Below are 19,992 nucleotides of genomic sequence, written 5' to 3'. Positions count from 1 at the left end.
TTTTTTAAGTTCCCAGATGGAAAGAGCATAAATATGCCACACAGAAGGGATCAGGGAAAATTCACACCAAGACTTGTAATAAATCTAACATGGTTAAATACAAAGTTAAAATGTTAAGCGCTTAACAGGAGAATAAGATTACTAAGGAAGGAATAAGAATTAGGTGGGCATCGGAATTAGTTGCAACTTTGGTTGCAGAAGCCATTAGAGTGACATTTTGGAAAATGAAGGGAAAAATTGGATACTAAAATTTTATATCCATCTAAATTATTATGTAAGTGTGAAAGCATAATAATATTTTCAGGTATATGGGGTCTCAGAAAGATTACCACATCAAAGTCGACATTGAAAACTCTTTTGCAATAAATATGAAAGTAAGTAAATAAGTAAATCTAGAATGTGTTGCAAGGCATGTGGGAAATAAGTGTAATTAAATACAATGATAATTGTTCTAAAAATATGTTTTGTCCATTTATTTAAGTTACAAACAAAATATTGACTCATATTAAAAAATTGTAAATATTACCTTAAATTTTATGTAGTATTACTTAAAGAAGAAAAATGGGAGATAAAAGAAATATGAGAACACATTGAAATGCTTACCTTGTTAGGGGAAATATATAGGCAAAAAGTTTATGAAATCATTTAAGATCAAGTCATTTTAGTATCAAGTTTAAATTAAGGGCAACCATCTTGCATAGTAAAATAGAATATATAATGTAATTCATCAGAAAAAAGTCAGTCTATTCAAGCATAGCACAAAAAGAGAAAAATTCCATTCTTTATTATTCATAAAATATACAGTATCGATTAGCACAATTACATATTGTTGCAGATTTAAAAATAAACCATTGTAACGCTGAGATTTGCATTCCTTACTTTAAAATCACGCAGGAATGTTTTTTCATTGTATCTCTCTAAAATATGCTTTTTTTTTTTTTCCACTTAAACTTGTGAGTGAAAACAACACAAATAAAATAAGTGGAATAAAATAATGATAAAAAAATTTAATCAATTAAAAATAACATTATAAAGTTGAAGGTGTTTTTTCAGATACCAGTGGGGATAAAAGTATTTAAGTAGTTTATAATCTAATTAATGTATTTAACATACATAAAAAGACCTCTCAACACTAAGGAAAAATGAAAGGCTCCAAGATGTACACGTAAAGGAAATGTAATAAATAATACAAGATTAAAAGAGAAAGTAAACCAGAGCCCATGGCTTAGGGAAGTTTTCTTGACAGAGATGGAATCTGAGATAAGACTTGTAGATTTGGAGGGGGTGAGGAAGAACAGAGTATCACTAACTGACATGTGCTGTGTGCCTGTCACCCTACATACTTTATATAACTTAGTTACCAAACTTCCATCGACTGAAGCTCAGACAATTTAAGTTAACAGCCATGGTTCACACTGCTATCTATTTGCAGAGTTTATATCTGTACCCAGGTATTGACCCCCAAAGCTATCCATTTTTCCATTACACAGTGCTGAAATGTATTTTATCCTGAAAACAGGCAAGCAAAAGTAGCCAAAATTCAGGGAAGTAAAGGAAAATCATGATTAAAACATCCAGGGTTTGTCCAGGATAATTTTATTGGTACATGCAGTTGGCTTGGGAGGAAAAGGCAGAAAAAACTCAAAAGATAACTGGAAAGTGGGCCTAAAAATAGTTGAACTCAGGCATTGGGAGCAGCTGAGGAAAAAAATTATAAAAATATCAGCCTAGGAAGATTAATATAATGTTTAATAAGCAGAAGCGATTAAATAGAAAATAAAGGCAACGGGACCTATTAATTATGGCAACAGTAAAGAAAAACCTGACACAAGTTTGGAAACATTTTCCGAGACTGTTTAGAAGGGACATGTCATTAAAAAAAGAGAAAATATTATTGTTCAATTACCTGCAGTACTTTTAATTTTAGGTGGGATGATTACCTTGGATACGCTTTAAACAGTAACTAAACTTTATTGCTTCTATTGTGATTATAACAAATATAAATATTAATACATATTGTAAACAAAATGCCTTTTACACTTCTGTAATTTTTGAATAGACAAATACAATTAATGAAGCATACGTGTGTGGAAAGTGAAAAGTAACACATTGCTATCTGAAGAATGAGATGTAGAATAAATAAAGGTTGAATACAATATTTCCAAATAGCAATGAAGTATAAGCCGAGATTCAGTAATGTGAATTCCAAATGTGTTTGATAAAGATGATTTCAATGCTTCCCAGGAATCTTTCAGGGCCTGGAATAGAAGCAGAGATTTTGTCAATGAGCTTCTAGATGGATCTAACTATTGTAAATTTATCAGTTAGGGCAAGCAAATCAGTACTGTTGTTTTAGTATCTTGAATTCTTACTATTTTTTTCTACGTATCATTTCAATTACTGCAAGGTAACTATTAAACCACCAATTATAATTGGAATATATCTATTTATTTTCACTTCTGACAGTTTTTGCTGTGTGTATTTTGAAACATTATTAAATAGGTGTATTAAGGAGGTAAATAGTTTGTTGTGTCTTTTTGATCAACCTCTTCATCATTACAAAATGTCCTTCATCGTGTAATACTCCTTGTGAAGACTTCTACTTTGTTGGATATTAATACATGCATTTTATTTTTTAAGTTTAATCTATGTCTTTGTATATAAATTGCCCCATTTGCACAACCAAAATTATAATAACCATCTCTTGAATGGTAAGAGAATGGAATAGAAGTGGTAAGAATAGGTACTGGGTACTGGGCATTTAATATTAAATGAAAATGATTAAGATCATAGGGCTCATTACATAATGTATTTCTTATTAAAGAGCCTGAAGTCTTCCAAAGATAATACAGAACTAAAAGAAACTCATCATTCTTTAAAATTTTATAACATCTATGAGTTAGACATTAACTTGATAAGAAAAGCAAAGGGCCCACAATAATTTATTTATAGCTTTTCCACATTGAAATACAAATAAACTATTTTTTAAGTGGAAATAAATGAAGAAACAGTAACGAACCTCAACTATAAATGACAAAGAGTATGTGGCAAAATGTGAAATTTATGCCAAGATAATGAAGGAAGAAGAATGTTAAATATTTTCAGATCTCAGAATAATAGAGATTTCCCTAAAAGGAAGTGTCTGGACTGTGAAAGGCTTTTTCCATGATTCTTTGATTATAAGGAAGAGAATCTGATGAAGAGAGAAGTGGAGAATACATCTGCAGAGACAAAGTTTGATAAAACAAGAACGGCGGTGGCTGCAAAGTAGAAATCCAACTGACACAAAATTATTGGTGTTTCTTCTTACATTTGAATAGCTTGCTATCAAAGAAAATGATCCTCACTACTGCGAAAGAGTGTTTTTATTATTCTAATTTAAGTCTTATAGCTAGTAAACAGAAAAAGATATTTTGATTACCTTTAATTTCTATTGCTCGACCATTTTACCATATCAAAACTGATCACAGTTATTTATAAGAACCTCTTTATTCTTTGTATGGCATCAGATTGCAGTGAGAGAGTTTGCTCTTCTTTTCATTTTTTTACTCGTGACACATCCTTCTATTTTGTTCATGACACATCTTCATCAACTAGAATCTTCAAATGACATTGCCAGCATTGGTGATCTTGACTACCTGTGTATGCTTCCTCTGCCACCAACCACACCACATCAGCACTCATACCTCCAAGGTAAGAGTAGTGTGGGAATAAATCCAAGCAACAGCCTATCTTGCTCTGAGTCCCCATGCAGAACACCAAGTCATATCTCTACTGTTTCTCCTGAAGTTAATAACTTAATTCTTTCTCTAATATTGATGCCATTTTCTGCTACTACAGATTCCTACCTCTGATCAATACTTCTTATTTACCAGTAATACTGACCATTTATTGGAAATGATTTAAACATTTTACTATTGATTTCAAGAACCCTTATTCTATTAGTTTTCCTCTATTCTTAGGGAATTTTCAATAATTGGATGCTAATTTTAATGAAATTAATTTATGAATATTTTTGATGTAATGTGTAAAGTATTTTATTTTCATTGTTGATGTAATATTCATGTTAATTCCAACACTAGTGTCTGTAATGAGAAACTGGTACTTTCTATCTGGAAATATGTAAGTTTTTTTCACAGTATCCTTAGCAATCAGTAATTTCATAAAGATAAACCTAGGATGGTACATGCATTCATTAAATAGAGTTCATTGGCACCAATTAATTTGTAGATTGAATATTGCTAAGCTGAGTGCATTTTCTTTATTATGTTTAATCATTGCTTCTCTATATCTTTCCTTTTATTCCTCCCAAGTTCCCATTAGACCTTTATTCAGTCTCTCACCACATTTTTTTTTTAGTTTTAAATTTTATTCTTATAGGATGAGGCAGAAGTTATTCACTTTTGTTTGCTTTTTGCTTTTCCTTTATTATTTCTTTATTCTAAGCTACAAAATAATATTTTCAATTGAATTCCTTGATTAAAAATTCAGAAGTAAGCAATGATCAGTCCCATATTCCATTTGTCTATTAACTTTTAAATTTTATAATCTTGGTAGTCATCTTTGCTGAATTTTTGAAGAAGTTGAGTAGTTATGTGTAGTTGCATATGTTTTATATGCATATTCTTAAGAATTCGTATCATTTATTTATTAAAGTAACTTCAGATGTATCTGTAAGGAAACCACCAAACTTATGGAACTTTCTCTTTCCCTCAATTCATTCTTTGAGTAGTAATTTTCCTTTTCCAGATTACAATTGTGTTTCAAAATAACCACTTTTGTGTTCTCTAATAACAATAAGTTTTGTCATTCATATTTTCAGAAAATTAGAAAAACAGTTTTTGCTTTTAAGCAACACAGGTCAATAAACTGGCGAACCCTCACTCTGCCTAACGTGTGGGGAGCAAGCGCCTCTGCTGGATCTACCAGGGGCAGCATCCTTCTAACCAGCACCAGACCAACAGCTTCCTGCTCAACAGCAAAGTTCACTTCCTGCTCCTTGTGTCCCCTGGGGGTGAATAGGATTGAGCACTCACAAGAGGGCATACAGCAGCCTTTCTTAGAGAGCATCCCCAGGCTCTGAAAAGCTGAAGAATCTTAAGGCCTTGTAGAGCCCTCATCTTTGACTCAGTTCTTCAGAGTGAGCTTACTCTTCCCCTTCTCTGAGAACCGGCCTGGTAAAACAGAAAGTAATATGCCGGCAGTCTACCATCATCCACGCTCTTTCTTGCTCTTTATTTGCTGTCTAGTGCTCAAGTAGCTACTTTATTTTCAAATTTTCTCTATTTATTAATTTTTCTATCAACAAATGCATTTCAGGATATGCTTTTTCTTCTGAGCACCAACCTGTCCATGAATCAACAGTTGTTTTAACCCACAAATCCTTTACAATAGTGACTTTTGAATTCACAAAGGACATTTCGAATACTTTTGATGATTTTAAATTATATGTATACATATAAACAGAATATGTATGCACATGAACAGCATATGCATTTATATAAATGCTGGCATAATACATTTCCTTTTGGCATAATACACTGTATTGTTTTCTAAGTGCCTCAAAATTATATAAGAATATACTAAAATTTTTCAGTTGTGTGTGTATATATTCATGAATTATAATCCTTTCAACAAAATTTTCTTGGACACTGTGTGTCAGGCATTCTTTTAGGCACTGGACATACAAAAGTAAATAAAACACACAAAAATCTCTACTCTCAAGGAGCTTACATACTAGGAGAGGAGACAGGCTAGAAGCAAAATAAGTTCTATTGTGTGTTGATTTCATAACCTACAACCTTACTTAATTTGTTTATTATTTCTAACAAGATTTTGGTGGAGTCTTTAGGGTTTCGTATGTGTAAAATCATACTATCAATGAACAGAGACAATTTTACTTCTTCCTTTTCAGTCGGGGTGCTTTTTTTTCTTTGTCTTATCAATAGCTCTGGCTAGAACTTCCAGTACCATGTTGAATAGAGGTGGTAAGAATAGGCATCTTTGTCTTGTTCATATTCTTAGTGGAAAACTTTTCAACTTCTTACTGTTGAGTACGATGTTGGCTATAGTTTATCATATGTGACCTATATTATGCTAAAGTATATTCCATCTATCACTAATTTGTCGAGAGTTTTTACCATGAAAGAATGTTGAATTTGGTTAAACGCCAAAATGTAGGGGTGCATGTGTAGGTTTGTTACATGAGTATATGACACCATCAACAGTTGATTGAACATCAAGTTATTTCATTAAGTTATTAAATAACTTAAGTTATTTCTATTATTATTAAGTTTACTTCTGTAAACTTCCCTTCTAAAGTGCTTTTGCTGTGTCTCATAAGTTTTGATAAGTTGTGTTTTCTATTTTCATTTGTCTCAAAAAATTATTTTCTTTTTAATTTTTTCTTTAATTGGTTTTTAAGAAGAATGTTTAAGATCCACATAATTGTGAATTTTCTAAAGTTCCTACTATTATTGATTTCTAGTATTTACCATTTTGGTTGGGAAGGATACTTGACATGATTTCAGTTTGGTTGCAGAGGATACTTGACATAATTTCAATCTTCTAAAAATTTTAAGACTTATTTTGTGACCTAACATATTATTTATCCTAGATAATGTGTTTGAGAATAAAGTATATTCTGCTGCTATTGGATAAGGTGTTCTGCATACATCTATTAGGTCCATTTAGCTTAAAGTGTGCTTCAGGTCCAATGGGTCTTCATTGATTTTCTGTCTCAATGATCTGTTCATTGCTGAAAGTGCAGTATTGAAGTCCACTATTATTATTATGTTGTAGTCTCTTTCTTCTGATCTATTAATATTTTATTTATATATTTAGATGCTCTTATAGATACATATATAAATGTGTTTATAATAGGTATAACTTCTTGATGAACTGACATCTTTATAATTATATAATGACTTTGGATCTTATCATTATTTAAAAGATTTATAGGAAAATATGGACTGAGTGGGTGAACAGGTGGGTAATCTCAGGAGGCAAACAGAAACTGTAAAAAATAAGCAAGTGGAAATTTCAGAACCAAAATATACAATACATAAAACTAAAAAAAGGAGAAATAAACTAACCCAAAATATATATTAGAGACATACAGATATCAATATTGATATTAATACAGACAATCAGAAGTATAACATTTGATTTAATATTTTTGTGATTGGATTCCCATGAGAAAAAAATGAAAGAACAGAAAAAATAAATATTTGAAGAAATAATGATGAAGAGTCTTCAAAATTATAGTGGAAACTTGAATATCAATAGAAAAGGAAAAAGTGCATAAATACCAAGAATACTTTTTTCTTATCATTATTATAAGTGGTTTAACTTTTCATCCTATAGAGATCCTGTATATTATGAGATTTATAACAAACACAGAAGTTGTGTGTATGTATATACATACACACAGCTGTATATATGTACACACTGATACATATATCAGTATATACTTATATGTATAAACGATATATAAAAGTATATATTTGTATATGTACTTTGTTATATATATCAGTTTATATATACAATTACAGAGATGTATAATTTACATAAATGGTGGGGGTTAAAATCACTTTTACATTTTTAAGTTTCTTGAACTGTAAGTAAAGTAGTATAATATTAATTTAAAACTCGATGTGATATAACTTAATGATGCACGTTGTAACTCATTCAGTGCACATTAAATTTAAAGCAACAGTGTGTATCTAAAAAGCCAATAAAGTATATAAAACCAAATATAAAAATTACTAGGTTAATCCAAAAGAAGACAAGAAAACTATAATTAACAGGCCAAGTTGTTGGACTAGATTAAAAAGAAAGACTCATTTCTATGTTATTCACAAGAGCCATTTTAACTATAAAAATATGAAGAATTTGAAAGTAAAAGAACGGTAAAATGTACTAGGCAAACAATATACAAGAGAGATTGTGTGCCTGTATTAAAATAAACAAACTGGACTTCAAGACAAGGAGTGTTCACATGATAGAGAGGACGTAGATAAAGAGATCTATGTCATGCAGTAAAAGGGTTAATACATCAGGAAGACTTAACAATCAATAATTTGTATGCATATAATAACAGAGCTTTTACATTTATGAAGTTACCATGATGGGAACTAATGCTATAGACATATCTAGGATCATTGTTGGAGAATTTAGCCTCTTACTAAATGATGGACTAAGCAGTTCAAAAATAATAAATATATGAAAAATTGATCAGTACTTTTGAACAACTTAATCTAAATGCATGTAACGAATACTCCACACAATAACTTCAGATTAACATTGTTAGTATTTTATTCAGGATATTTGCATCGTTATTCATAAGTTATATTGTTTGGTTGATATTTTCTCTAGATTTTACTAACTTTTGTCACCAATACACTTGTTTCATAAGAATAATTACAATTTTTAAATCTTTTTCAGAGATCTGGAATAGTACATATAACATTGAAATTTTATATCTTTAAAAATTCGATAGAGACAAAATAAATTCAAAATCTTCTGGAAAGCATACAATCATCCTAGATGCCATTAAAACCATTAATAATTTACGGTTTCCATAATAAAATGTGAAAATATCAACATTAACAGGATTTTGGAGGAAGTTGATGTCAACCTTCCTGAACGTCTTTGAGGGATGCAAGCCTTCAGTGGAGGAAGTACCTGCAAATGGGGTGGAAATAGCAAGAGAACTAGAATTAGAAGCGAAGCCGGAAGATGTGACTGAATTACTGCAATTTCATTATCAAACTTGAATGAATGAGGAATTGCTGCTTAGGCATAGCCAAGAAAGTGGTTTCTTCGGATGGGATGGAATCTGTTTATGGTGAAGATGCTGTGAACACCGTTGCAATGACAACAAAGGATTGAGAATATTCCGTAAACTTATCTGCTGAGGAGCTACCAGGGTTTGATGGAATTGACTAAAATTTTGAAAGAGTTTCTACTGTGAGTAAAATGCTCTCAAACAGCATTACATGCTACAGATAAGTCTTTTGGGAAAGGAAGAGCCAATTGATACAGCAAACTTTATTGTTTTATTTTTAAAAATAGCCACAGCCTTCCTAGCTTTCAGCTACCTGATCAGTCAGTAGCCGTCAACATCTAGGCAAGAACCTCCACCAGCAAAAATATTACAACTTACTGAAGGCCCAGATGATCATTAGCTTTTTCTTTCTTTTTTTTTTTTTCTTTTTTGAGACGGAGTCTAGCTCTGTTGCCCAGGCTGGTGTTCTGTGACGCGATCTCGGCTCACTGCAATCTCTTCTCCCAGGTTCAAGCGATTCTACTGCCTCAGCCTCCTGAGCTGGAATTACAGGTGTGCGCCATCACACCCAGCTACTTTTTGGATTTTTAGTAGAGATGAGGTTTTACCGTGTTAGTCATAATGGTCTCGATCTCCTGACCTCGTGATCCGCCCGCCTCGGCCTCCCAAATTGCTGGGATTACAGGCATGAGCCACCATGCCCAGCTGATCATTAGCATTTTTAAGAAAAGCTATTTTTAAATTAAAAAAAAAAATCTGGCCGAAGTCCTCTAAGAATCCATCCAGTCCTGGTATTTCCTCACCAATCAATACTCCCTAATATCTCACCTCCATGGTTAAAATATTGATAATTTGTAAATTATCTATGAAAATTACTATCTTTCATCATTCTCTTTCTACTATAATCAATTTTGGTAAACATTATTTTCTTAGAGATTTATTAATTTCACCTAGGTTTTGAATGTATATGTCTACAGTTGTAGAATATATTTTCTTGTGATTTTTTTCAAGTAATATATTTTTCTTTACTACAAAAATAATTCATTTTCATTGTAGAACATTTAGAAAACACAGATAATTTAAAAAAAAAAAGCAACCCACTCATCACTTCTCCCACACCTCTGAACAGCTAAATATTGGCTACTTCTGGTGTTAATTCTTTTGGACTTCTTCTCCAGGCATAAATACACTTTAAAATATATGCTTAATAAACATGGGATCTTACTAGATTATTGCTTTTCAACATTCTTCTTTATCTGATTGAGTGGTAAATATTGTACAGTATCAATCAGTATAAATATTTATAATCTACAATTATAATTTCTAGTAGCTTCTGGTGTTCTATTCTAACACTATGCTGTACACTTTTAATTATATATTTATATATATTATATCTACATTTATTTTTTATTTCAATAGTTTTTTGGGGAACAGGTGGTGGTTGGCTACATGAATAAGTTCTTAGTCGTGATTTCTGAGACTTTGGTGCACCCATCACCTGTATCTACCTAGAGGAAAATAAGTCACTATATGGAAAAGATACTTTACTGTGATTTTTGTAAAGTTCCTCTATTGCATTAGATTTATAAAAGCCAAAATGATAAGTGAAATCAGTGTAGAAACAGAAACTACAAATTATTTCTTACCGTATCTGTATTTTTTCTCTTTCTTTTAATTCAATGAGTTATTCAATATGGTCTTTTTAGTTTTAAGATTTTTGTCTTTATTTGAACTTGAGACAAACCTTTTTAAGATTATGATTATGATGATAATTATTTTATCTATTAAATGGGTAGATTTCTGTTTCAAGCATTATTCTCTTTTCTGCAATATTTACATCAATTTTCTTTTTGTACTGTTATCTTGCACCTTGCATTTCTTTAATCCATCAATTATTAAATCAGATACATAATAGTTTTCTTTTATCCATAGACCAAAAGATCCAGGTCCCCCAGTGGATGCTTGAAAGTTCAGATAGCGCTGAACCCTATAAATGCTATGTCTTTTTGATCTGATAATGAAATGGCTATGAAGTGACTAACTGGCAGGAAGTGTATACAGGGTGGATACACTGGACAGAGAAAGGCTCCACCACCTGTACAGGACAGAGTGGGTTGGCCACAAGAACTTTATCATGTGACTCAGAACAGCATGCAATTTGAAACGTATAAACTATAATGTTTCACTTACTGGTTTTGGATGTCCATTGACTACGAGTAACTGAAATCACAGCAAGTGAAACTATGGATGATACAGGCAATTATACAATATCTTTACAATATCCCATTTAAGAAAATTTAACTTAGTAATTTGTAGGTACTACAATGTCTTTACAATATCCCATTTAAGACAACTTAACTTCTCAATTTATAGGAATTTTTTTCCTTCATATCAAGTGTCACAACTTATGGATGTAGGAAAGTCTAGAACAGTAATTTTATTTACGTTAAAATCTTTTTGTCAATTTGTTTTCAAAAATTCTGTTTCGACAATGTTACTTCTTCAGTTTAGTGTGTTTCGTTGCCTCTCACTTATGGTGCTGTTATTCTAGAAAATATTCAATTATACTGATTGCATTTTCGTATTTGTATGTGCTAACTTCTGTTTACCTTTGCATTCTTTTATTCTGCATATTTATGGCTGTTATTTGTATTAGTTATTTCTTTCTCTGAGTTATCAATTAGATTTCTGTTTGTTTTTTTTTAAAGAATTATTTAAAATGAAAGTGGCACACCATCTTATTTTTTTCATCTTTCAAGGGGTTTTAGAAGATATATGTGTCTTCAATCTAACTTCTTGTTTTGGTCTTCCACATTAAATATTAGTTCTTTCTTTTGTCATAAATTAAAAATCTTTCTTAAGATGGTTGACATTTTTTAGCTTCCATTTATTTTTAAATGGGAGCAAAATATGGCATAAATATTAACTAGGTTTTTTAAACTTTTTTATTATCTCAAGAGTATCATAAAAATCAAAGATTGGCCTACCACGGTGGCTCACGCCTGTAATCCCAGTACTTTGGGAGGCCAAGGTGTGTGGATCACCTAAGGTTAGGAGTTTGAGATCAGCCTGGCCAACATGGTAAAACCCTGTCTATAGAAAAATACAAAAATTAGCCAGATGTGGTGGCAGGCACCTGTAATCCCATCTACTCAGGAAGCAGAGGTGGAAGAATGGCTTGAACTTGGGAGGTGGAGGTTGCATTGAGCCAAGATCACACCATTGCATTCTAGCTGGGGTGACAAAGCGAGACTCTGTCTCAAAAAATTTTAAAAAAATGAAAAATTAAAAAAAAATCAAAGATTGTAATAATAAGTTCTTTTCAGTGTTTTTGTCCACAGTTAGTTTACTTGCTATATAATTTTTATAATATTTAATTGTAAATAAAGGTAAAAAATACACAAATGCAATGAAAATATTTGAATTTAGCCTACATTGATGAAGCTTTGAAAAGTAATGAAATCAATAGATTTAGAAACAGATTAGAAAAAGCATAAAAATTATCCTTTAGTTTACTTTATTAAAGGAGTCTGTTTTCATTAAGTTTAATGAATGAGAAAGGTATATAATAAGGCATAACATATGAAAATGTTTAAAGAAAGCGATAGTGTTACAACAATATTTGCAAAGTTCTACCTGAATCCTCTTTTCTAATTGTAGTCTATACAAGCAAACTATAACAAATGTTAACTTACATTGTTAGTAGTTGTTTTTGTGTTACTCTGCATTTTGAAAAATTGCTCTATGAATTAGAGAACAAATATGCAAATTAAATATTTCAGGAAATAAAAACAACATAAAGGCTAATGATAGCAATATAATTTTGAAAATGCCTATATAATTTCAAAACACTCTCTCATTTTTTATTCATGAGGCACTTACACTTTGAGGTTATTGTCAATATCAATAGTAAACTAAAATTACTAAGTAATTGATATTGCTAAATACCTGCAGTATATCAGAGATTAAGTTTCCTTCCATATTGTTGTTCAAGAATGTCTTCTTCAAAATATCAAAGTTTATACACCAATAATGTTCAAGCTGAGAGCCAAATCAAGAATCCAATCCCATTTACATTGGCCAGGAAAAAAAAAGAAAAAACAAAAAATAGTCCTAGGAATGCAGCCAACCAAGAAGGTGAAAAATCCCTGCAAGGAAAACTACAAAACACTGCTGCAAAAAATCAAAGATGACACAAACAAATAGCAAAACATCCCACGCTCATGGATTCAAAGAACCAATATTTTCAAAGTGCCCACACTGCCCAAAGCAATCCATAGACTGAGCACTATTCCTATCAAACTACTAATGTAATTTTTCACAGAATTATTAAAAAGAAAAACTATGCTAAAATTTACTTGAGATCCAAAAAAGAGCCCAACTAAAAACAAGAACTCAACTAGCCAAAGCAATCCTAAGCAAAAAGAACAAAGCTGGAGGCATCAAATTACCTGACTTCAAATTGTACTACAAGACTATAGTAACCAAAACAGTGTGGTGCTGGTACAAAAACAGATACACAGACAAGTCAAACAGAATAGAGAACCCAGAAATAAAACCGCACGCTTACAGTCATCTGATATTTGACAAAGTCAACTAAAATAAGCAATGGAGAAAGGACTCCCTATTCAATAAATAATGCTGAGTAGCTGGCTATCCATAGGCAGAAGAATTATAGTGAACCCTTACCTTTCACCATATACAAAAATTAATTCAAGTTGCATTAAAAAATTAAATGTAAGACTTCAAACTACCAGACTCCCAGAAGGAAACCTAAGAAACACTATTCTGGACATTGGTCTTGGGAAAGAATTTATGATTAAATCCTCAAAAGCAGTTGCAACAAAAATAAAAATTGGCAAGTGGGCCTAATTAAACTAAAGAGTTTCTTTATAGCAAAAAATAAAACCCACAAAACTAAAAACTATCAACAGAATAAACAACCTACAGAATGGGATAAAATATTCACAAACTATAGATATGACAAAGGTCTAATATCCAGAATCTATCAGGAACTTAAACAGTCCAACAAGCAAAGCACAAATAGCCCTATTAAAAAGTAGGCAAAAGACATTATAACAGACACTTATCAAAAGACAACATACAAGTGACCAGCAATCACATGAAAAAAATGCTCAGCATCACTAATCATCACAGAAATGCAAATCAAAACCACAATGAGATGTTATCTCACACTAGCCAAAATGGCTTTTGTTAAAAAGTCAAAGTATAACAGATGTTGGTGAGGTTGCAGAGAAAGGGGAATGCTGACACACTGTTGGTAGGAATGTCGATTAACCACTGTGAAAAGCAGTTTGGAAAGTTCTCAAATAACTTAAAACAGAACTACCACTCAACCCAGAAATCCCATTACTGGTTATATATCCAAAAATAATAAATCATTCTATGAAAAAGACACCTATGCTGGTATGTTCATTGCAGCACTATTCACCATAGATACAGATTCAACCCAGGTGCCAAACAACATTAGACTGAATAAAGAAAATGTGGTACATATACACCGTGGAATACTATGCAGTCTTAAAAAAGAATAAAATCATGTCATTTGCAGCAAAATGAATGGAGCTATAGGCCATTATCCTAAGCAAATTAACACAAGAAAGGTAAACAAAACACTGCATGTCCTCACTTATAAGTAAGAGCTCAATCTTGTATACTCATGAACATAAAAATGGCAACAGTAGACACCTGAGACTCCTAGGAGAGGAAAGAAGGTGGGAGATAAGTGTTGAAAACGTAACTCTTGGGTCCTACACTCACTACCTAGATGATGAGACAATTCAGCATAGAGTATATTCATTCCACATGCAAAACTCTCACGTAACAAACCTGCATATGTACCCTCTGAATCTAAAATAAAAGCTGCAATCCTTTTTTTAAAAAAAGTTTGAATTACCACTTGAAAAATATATGAAACTTAGACAAGATAAAATGATAAATGGAGTCAGTATGGAAGCTGACACGATTTGGTTCCGTGTCCCCACCCAAATCTCATGCTGAATTTTAATTCCTAAATTCTGCTGTGGGAGAGATCTAGAGGGAGGTAATTGGATCAAGGGGGCAGATTTCCCCTTTGCTATTCTCATAATAGTAAGTGAGTTCTCTTGAGATCTGAGGGTTTAAAAGTGCATGGCACTTCCCTTCACTCTCTCTCTCTCTTCTGTGCCACGTGGAGATGTGCTTGCTTTCCCTTCCCCCTTCCGCCACAATTGGAAGTTCCCTGAGGCCTCCCCAGCCACGCCCGCTGTATAGCCTGTGGAACTGTGAGTTAATTAAACCTCTATTCTTTATAAATTACCCAGTTTCAGATATTTCTTTATAGCAGTGTGAGGAGATACTAATACAAAGCAGAAAATACAAGTCACGCTCAGAAAATCACTGGTACATCATTTAGGTGGAGATGAGAGGGTTAATGCAAGAATCATCAGACACTGAAAGCCCTCCTTGGTTCTTCTGATACCACTTCTTATCTCCCTCTTTTGTTTATTTCTTATTTACTCCTGCATCTCTTGTCTTCTACATCATTTTGAAGGCTGATCCCATGCGCCTGGTCAGTTATTTATACACTGCCTTATACTCTCAAGGCAAACGAAAAATTGCCTGAATATTTGGAAAGGAGATAGATTAGTGAGTGTGTGTGTTATCTGCCCAAAATACTGATAGTTTCTTGTAGATGCTGAGGTTCACATTGACGAAATGTGTATTCTGCAGTTATAGCATGTTCTTTAAATGTCAAGTAGGTCAGCCAGGCTTGGTGGCTCACGCCAGTAATCCCAACACATTGGGAGGCTGAGGTGGGAGGATCACTGGAGCCACGAAGTTTGAAAGCAGCCTGGGAAACATTGAGAAACACCATCTTTAATAATAATGATAATAAATTAAACTAGGTCAAGTATGATGATGAGTTTTCATAGGGCTCATAATTCTCAAATGATTTAATTGCAGATTTTTCTATTCCTCCTTTGCATTTTGAAGCCCTCATAGTATGTGAACACACATTTAGAATCATTAGGTGTTCATAAATTAACTCCTTTATTATTATGTAATACCCCTCTTTACAAACGTTTGTAATTTTTCTTGTTCTGAAATGTACTCTCTGATATTAATATAGTGGTATTTTTTCATCCATTTAACTTAAATTTATGTCATTATATTTAAAGAATGCATCTTGTAGAAACTACATATTTGGAAGTGTCCTCTTATCCAGCATGATAGTCTGCAACTTCAGTGTTAAAAAAATTCATATTCACATTTTTTTTTTTTTTTTGCTGAGTTTAAAGATACGGTATTGTTGTTTGCTATATGTATTTTTCCTTCCTTCCTTCCTTCTTTTGGGTTGATTCTTGTTTACAATTCTATCTCTACTAATGACTTACTAGATAGTGCTTTTATGATTGTAGATGTTGTATTTCTATTTAAAATACACATATTTTATCATATTCTGTCATCACATAATGTTACAGAGCTTCATGCGTAGTGTACAGATGATTCTCGATTTACTGTGGGATTGCGTTCAGATAAACTCATCGTAAGTCAAAAATTTATTTAAGACATTCCACCTATTGCACATCCTGGCTTAGACTGGCCTACTTAAAACATACTCAGAACACTTACATTCGCCTACGGTTGGACCGAATCATCCGGCAACACAGTGCACTCTCAGGCATGGTTGTTGACTCTCGTCATCGTGTGACTGACTGGGAGCGGCGCCTCACTGCCCTTGCCTAGCATCATAAGAGAATATCGGACTTCAAATTGCTAGCCTGAGAAAAAAATTTGAAGTACAGTTTCTACTGAATGCATATCACTTTTACACCATCATAAAGTAAAAATACTGTCAATCAAACTAGTCAGGACTCTTTGTATCGTTCTTTATTTTAGACAGGGTCTCACTCTGTCACCCAGGCTGGAGTACAGCGGCCCATTCATAGCTCACTGCAGCCTCGACCTCCTGTGCTCAAGTGATCCTGTCACCTCAGCCTTCTGAATAGCTGGGATTACAGGCACATGCCACCGTGTCCTGCCTGTCTGCAGTTCTAATATACCCCTCTTACACTTTGTGCTATTATTGTTACTATGTATTCTCCTGTTTTTGTTAGAAAGCCCACAATACATTGTTACTACTTTAGCTTACAGAGAATCAATTATCATTTACAGTGATTAAAATAAGAAAATGTCTTCCATATTTACCTCATGTATACCATTTTTAATGTAGTTCATTTCTTTCTGTAGATCCTAATTTTCCTCAGGTGTCACTTCCCTTGTGCATGACAAACCTCCTTTAACATTTCATATAGTGCAGATTTTCTAATCGCGCTCTTTATTTAGCACGGTTTTTCTGAAAAAGTCTTTTTATGCTATTAAAATCTGGGATAACAGTTATGATTTCCCTCATACTTTAAAGAGATCCCTTCATTGTCTTCAGGCTTGCACAGCTTCTGATGAGAATCCTTGTGGAATTCTTACATTTGTGCTTATATATGGGATGTTTCTTTAACCTTTGCCCGACTATCAGTAGTTCTTTTTGTTTTTGTTCTTCAGGAATCTGTAATGTGCATAGGTGTGGCTTTCATGTGTGAGTATGTGAGCATGTATGTGTGTTTCCTGCTTAGGGTCTCTGGGCTTCTTGCATGGGTGGCACGTTTTCTTTCAAAAAATTCAGCAAGTTCTTTTTTTTTTTTTTGAGACGGAGTCTTGCTCTGTAGCCCAAGCTGGAGTGCAGTGGCCGGATCTCAGCTCACTGCAAGCTCCGCCTCCTGGGTTTCCGCCATTCTCCTGCCTCAGCCTCCCGAGTAGCTGGGACTACAGGCGCCCGCCACCTCGCCCGGCTAGTTTTTTGTATTTTTTAGTAGAGACGGGGTTTCACCGTGTTAGCCAGGATGGTCTCGATCTCCTGACCTTGTGATCCGCCCGTCTCGGCCTCCCAAAGTGCTGGGATTACAGGCTTGAGCCACCGCGCCTGGCCAAAATTCAGCAAGTTCTAAGCCGGTAACACTTCTAATAATTCTTCTGCCCAAGTCTCTCTCTTTTCTTCTTTTGGAACACATGTTTCTTTTCTGTAGCATTACTTGATACTGTCTCATCGTTACTGGATGCTGTATTCTGATGTTTGTTTTTTTTCTTATGTTTTAATTTGTGCAATCTCTATTGACATACTTGTTTGCTCATTCTTTCTTCAGCTGTATCTAGCTGCTTCCAATATGAGTCTGCTAGTCAGTAGATCTTTTTTCTTTCTTTTTTTTTTTTTTGAGACGGAGCCTTGCTCTGTTGCCAGGCTGCTGGAGTGCAGTGGCGTAATCTCGGCTCACTGCAACCCCCAACTCCCTGGTTCAAGCGATTGTCCTTCCTCAGCCTCTCGAGTAGCTGGGATTACACGCACGTGCCACCATGCCCAGCTGATTTTTCTATTTTTAGTAGAGACGAGGTTTCACCATATTGGCCAGTCTGGTCTCGATCTCCTGACCTCGCGATCCATCCACCACGGCCTCCTAAAGTGCTGGGATTACAGGCGTGAGCCACCGCACCTGGCCTAATCGGCGGATAGTAGAAGAAAATAATATCTCCAATTAGTCAGGTGAGTCTGATATAATCACAACAGTCCGCAGCCAAATAAGAAGACCGGGAAAGGGTCCGGCAACACAGACAAAAACGAAACAAAGCGAAGCTAAAAACGTGATCAGCAACTGGAAGGGGAACACGTGCCAAGAAAAGCAGGTGTTTTGAAAGCTGGAGAAGGAAAGGAAATGGGTTCTCCTCTAGAGTTCTGGAAACAATGAAACTTCCGACACCTTAGTTTTAGTATGGTGAGATCCATTTTGTACTTCTGAGATCGAGATAGGTAAGGTCATATAAGTGTGTTGTTTTAGACCATCATGTGTGTGGTAATTTGTTGCAGGAGAAACAAGAAATTATACATTGGTTCTCTTACCAGTCACAGGGTATTTGCTTGTACTTCTCCTCCGGAAGTAAAGTATAAATTGTCTGTATCCTAAAGCCAGAAATGTTTCCTACTCTTTTCTCAGAGGTAGACAGATTTTGTTTCTATGTCTTCCCTGGAAGCAATACATTTTTACCTCAACCCCATTGCCAAGAAGGCTTAATGACCTCTCCTAGTGGTCTAAGGCTTTGGATTCTTATGAAAGATGAGTGAGTTGCAATAGGGCAGATCTTTGCTCCTGTCAACAAGCTGCAACCAATCATCTCCTAGACACCTGCTCCACCAATGGGGCTTCTAGTCTTGTGCCCTACCACCAACCTTTTGCATAAGTATCTGTTGAAAGCCTGTGGAAAGGAGCCTGAAAGTCAGTCTCATTTCTTTTCCATCATATGCTACTAAGAATTTTTCAAACACCTTTTTTTGATTTGCAATAAATGTTCACAGGATGGCTCCATGAATTGAAAGGCTTTTGTGAAATATGAGCTATAAGGGAACACTCTAAAATTTTTATTTTGCACTGTATTTACCACAAACATGTTTTCAGGCAGATCTTCATATCAACTCAGGTCATGACTGCCTATAAAATTTTCTTTAAACATTTCCCTTCCATTATGCTCAGTCTGCATGTTCTTCTGCCATTTTAACACTGAGATATTATTTAAAAGCACTTTGGGGTTACAGTTAGTGCTTCATACAATTGCTTCATATCCACCCACTTGCACATCACTAACTTCACCTTTTTAAATAGAAGTTAGCTCAATTTGGAGAAAGCCAGATTAAAGTTGGAACAGATTAGGATGAGAAAAGAGAGAAGGCAAGCCAGGAGTGAGGACAGAAGAGTCAGTGGCTCACGTTGCATAAAGCTTACTGGTTGGAAAGCTCATGTGATTTTAACCTGTATCCCAGCAAAGAGAATTTCAATGCTGTCGTATCAAACAAAGAAGTTCAAGGTAAAAGCCAAGACTATCAAAGGCAACAGCAGATAAATTCTTATGAGGAGACAAAAGGTGTTGAAAAACACTTGGGATTATTGCCCTCTTCTTAGAAGATTCATAATTCTTTACCATGGTTGGATCATGACCAAGGAGAAAAAGGAAAAGATTTATTCTAAGTGTGTAGACTCTCTCATAGGTTTCAATCCTGTATTTTTCAATTGTAATGATAGATAAAATTTTTGTTTTACTCTCACATTTTACTGAAAGTGCTGAAGTTACCAATAATCTTTCTTTCAGTTTGCTATTCCCTA

Source organism: Trachypithecus francoisi, unplaced genomic scaffold (assembly GCF_009764315.1).
Source record: "Trachypithecus francoisi isolate TF-2019V2 unplaced genomic scaffold, Tfra_2.0 Lachesis_group1, whole genome shotgun sequence".
Taxonomy (NCBI): Eukaryota; Metazoa; Chordata; class Mammalia; order Primates; family Cercopithecidae; genus Trachypithecus; species Trachypithecus francoisi.
This window is presented reverse-complemented; position numbering follows the sequence as displayed.